Source organism: Cnephaeus nilssonii (assembly GCF_951640355.1).
Source record: "Cnephaeus nilssonii genome assembly, chromosome: 10".
Lineage (NCBI taxonomy): Eukaryota > Metazoa > Chordata > Mammalia > Chiroptera > Vespertilionidae > Cnephaeus > Cnephaeus nilssonii.
Genome location: NC_137081.1, coordinates 92,747,233 through 92,751,846, shown reverse-complemented (window position 1 = coordinate 92,751,846; position 4,614 = coordinate 92,747,233).

The following is a 4,614-nucleotide window of genomic DNA, read 5'->3' as shown; positions in this document are numbered from 1 at the left end:
TGGGTCACCACAGCAACCCAGCACTGACTTGTAGTCGGTCAAGCCTTCAGTTGTTTTGAATGTTACTACCCTGGGTTTTTATATATTAGGATAGACTAGAGGCCTGGTGCACTAAATTTGTGCATGGGTGGGGTTCCTAGGCCTGGCCAGCGATCAGGGCCTATAAAGGCTGTCTCACCCAGTCCTGATCGGGGCTTCCAGCTGCTAGACAGGTCTGGAGGGACAGGGGGAGGGACCGCGGGAGGTTTGCCGGCTGGAGGTAGGGACCAGGGGAGGTTGGCTGGCCGTGAGAGGTTGGCTGTGGGAGCGCACTGCCCACCAGGGGACAGCTCCTGCATTGAGCACCTTCCCCCTGTTAGTCAGTGCGCACCATAGCGACCAGTTGTTCCAGTCGCTTAGGCTTTTATATATATAGACTAGAGGACTGATGCACAAAATCCATGCAAGAGTAGGCCTTCCTTCTCCTGGCTGCCGGCACCGGCTTCCTCTGTCACCCAGGATCCAGGCTTGCTTCCCTCCGGCCCCAGCTTCATCTGGAAGGATGTCCAGAATGACATCTGGAAGGACGTCTGGTCTAATTAGCATATTACCCTTTTATTATTATAGGTAGGCATTACCTATAATAGGATGTTGACACAATAGGATGTTGAAGGCCTAGGGCAGGCAGGAACCAGGTTGAGGGTGATGCTGGGGGGAAAAGGGACATCTGTAAGGGACATCAACAATAAAGACTAAAATAAATAAATAAACAAACAACTAAATGTTCTCCTATAAAAAAAATAAAAAATCTCACCTTTGCTTTTTGGTATTAAACAACAGTAGCAGCATCTAGGTCCTACTTCTCAGTGAAATGCCTTTTTGATAGCACAAAGCAAGGTTTCTTTTTGTTTTAATTTGGTAATGTTTCAAGTCCAACTTAGTTCCATCACTTACCTCCCCACAGCTTGATAGTCAGGGAGCAATAATCCCTTTATCTGTGGGCTGCTTACGGGCAATAGACTACTGCCCTGGGAGCAACAGCCTAAGGCCCTTTTTCAGATGCATGTTTTAACACTTTCAGTGGAAAGACTTCATTATGTGAAATTTATTCTGATTATTATAAGTCAAGATTTGATCTTATTCAGAAGCAAACCCGTAAGTTGACCTCTGGCTATTGCCTCCTACATTTCTGGCTCTAGGCTCGGGGTGGGGAACCTTTTTTCTGTCATTTGGATAGTTATAACATCATTCTCAGGCCATACAAAATTATCAACTTAAAAATTAGCCTGCTATATTTGGCCAAACATTTAATTAACTCACCCCTAATGCCTTGGCAGGGCCAGACCAAATGATTTCTCAGATCTTATACAGCTAGTGGACCTGCTGTTCCCGACCCGTTCCAAGGCATACGAACATCTAATTTGTATATTTCAGGCAGACCAGGGTTAGAATCTGGCAAATGTGACCTCAACAGCAGATAAAGTGTGTCAAGACTGAGAGGAATTATGAACACTGTTATAGAAATCCCCTTTTAAAAAGTCACCTGTTGTACAAAGCACTTCAGTCTCTTCCTTTCCCTCTTGTCCTTTGCCAGGCTGTCTTTGAGAATTCCCGGTCCAAGAGGCACCCCAAACATTCCATTTCCTGTTTGTGTTGCCTACATGCAATAATGCTAAAAGTCTGCAGTAGTAGATCTTATCCTACTTGAGTACATTTTGGTTTTTATTTTTTAATCCTCACCTGACAACATTGATTCTAGAGAGGAAGAGAAACATGGATGTGAGAAACATTAATGGGTTGCCTCATGTGCACCCCCTGCTGGGGATCAATCCTGAAACACAGGCATGTGGCCTGATGAGGAATTGAACTGGAGACCTTCCCCCATGCACAGGAGGATGCTCTAACCACTGCGAATACCAGCCAGGGCCATTTTGCATTTTATACTAGAGGCCAGGTGCACGAAATTCATACACTTGGGGGGGGGGTGTCCCTCAGCCTGGATTGTGAGAGGACGCAGGCCAGGCTGAGGGACCCCACAGGTGCACTATCAGGGCCGGGGAGGGACACAGGAGGCTGACCAACCAGGGAGGGACCGTGGGAAAGCTCCAGGGTGTGACCAGCCCATCTCACTCAGTCCCAATCAGCCAAACCCCTGCAGCAAGCTAACCTACCGGTTGGAGTGTCTGCCCCCTGGTGGTCAGTGCACATCATAGCAAGCTGTTGAGCAGCCTTGGTATATCATTAGCATATTACGCTTTGATTGGTTGAAGGAACGACTGAATGACCGAATACTTTGCATATTAGGCTTTTATTATATAGGATACTTTTCTTTTCTTTTCTTTTTTAAAAAATTTTTTTAATTTCTTTATTGATTAAGGTGTCACATATTTGTCCTCATCCCCCCATTCCCATCCTACACCCCTCCCCACGGATGCCCCAACCCCCTGTTGAACTTAACCATTGGTTAGGCTCATATGCATGCACACAAGACCTTTGGTTGATCTCTCCCCCCTCCCCCCACCCTCCCCTATCCTCCCTCTGAGGCCCGATAGTCCGATCGATGCCTCCTTGTTTCTGGTTCTGTTGTTGTTCATCAGTCTATGTTGTTCATCATTTCCCCTAGATGAGCGAAATCATGTGTCACTAGAGATATAAGAACTGAATGTGAGACGAGCAATAATAGTTATGCTGACAGGCAAATGAATCAGTCTGTAGTGAGTTTCTTTCTGGACCAACAGTTCTTTTGAGACCCAATATCAATGTCCACCAGTTCCTTATGAGTACATGTCGGCACTGACCCCTCAGCTCTGGATGGTGGACAAATGGTGGTAATGCAGGTCCGACTCCCTCTGGTTTGGTCTCGGCCGGACCCAGGGGCACGGCTTTACCCGGACCCAGGGGCATGTGGCCTCACCCGGAGCCAGCGGGTACGCGGCCTCACCCGGACCCAGGGGCGCATGGCTTCACCCTGACCCAGGACCCAGCCTCACCCGGATCCAGGGGCACACGGCCTCACCCGGACCCAGGGGCGTGTGGCCTCACCCAGACCCAGGGGAGCGTGGCCTCTCCTAGACCCAGGGTCGCGTGGCCTCACCCGGACCCGGGACCCAGCCACACCCGGATCCAGGGGCCCACGGCCTCACCCGGACCTGGGACCCAGCCCCTCGGCCCCTCGGCCCTCCCCGTCACCCGGATCCAGGGGCACACGGCCTCACCCGGACCCAGGATCTAGCCTCACCCGGACCCAGGGGCGCGTGGCCTCACCCGGACCCAGGGGCGCGTGGCCTCTCCCAGACCCAGGGTCACGTGGCCTCACCCGGATCCAGGGGCCCACGGCCTCACCCGGACCCGGGACCCAGCCTCACCTGGATCCAGGGGCCCACGGCCTCGCCCGGACCTGGGATCTAGCTTCCCCCGGACCCAGGGGCACGTGGCCTCACCCGGACCCAGGGGCGTATATAGGATACTTTTCTTGGCTCATTGGGAACAAACATGTTAAGGATTCCTTTGTGCATAAACAGAATAGCAAGACATAGTCTATACTAGTATGTGAGATTGAGTCTGTGTGGCTAACAAGACTGCCATGCTTTGCCCTGGCCCAGTTGGTTGGAGCATCTCCTCTGGTACATCAGAAGGTCCCACTGTATTCCAGGATTCCTGGTCAGGGCACATACCTAGGTTGCAGGTTCAATCCCCTTTCAGGAAGCAACTGATCAATGTTTCTCTCTCACATCCATGTTTTTGTCTCCCTCCCTTCCTCTCTCTCTCTTAAAAAAAAAAGTCAACATATTCTCAGGTGAGGATTAATAAATATATAAACAACAGGGCGTGTCCATGCTGCAGGGCCCATACAATTTGGGTAGGTTGAGTGAGCAGGGTGAAACTAGGACTTTCAGTGCAACTCTGTGATTAAAAATAGAAACGCTGGCCCTGACCGGTTTGGCTCAGTGGATAGAGCATCTGCCTTCGGACTGAAGGGTCCCAGGTTCGATTCCGGTCAAGGGCATGTACCTTGGTTGCGGGCACATCCCCAGTGGGAGGTGTGCAAGAGGCAGCTGATCAATGTTTCTCTCCCATCAATGTTTCTTACTCTCTATCCTTCTCCCTTCCTCTCTGTAAAAAATCAATAAAATATATTAAAAAAAAAAAAAAGAAAGAAAGAAAGAAACGCTGTAGTGTGGCTATGAACCAAGAGGTCGCAGTTCCCAGTCGGGGCACACGCGTCAGTTGCGGGCTCATCCTGTGTGGGGCGTGCAGGAGGCAGCCAATCATTATTTGCTCTCATCATTGATGTTTGTCTCTTTCCCTCTCCCTCTCTGAAATCAATAGAAATCTGTTTTAAAAAAATAGAAACGCGAAGTCATCAATTCAAATCCAATAGCAAGTATGTGAAATTAAAATAATTTATTCCTAACTTTATTATTATTTTTAATTTATTTTTTAAAATTTCTTTATTGGTTAAGGTATCACATAATTGTCCTCATCCCCCTATTCCCATCCTGAACCCCTCCCCACGTATGCCTCCACCCCAGCGCTGTCCATGACCACTGGTTAGGCTCATATGCTTGCACACAAGTCCTTTGGTTGATCTCTCCCCTTTATCCCCACCCTCCCCTGCCCTCCCTCAGGTTTGAC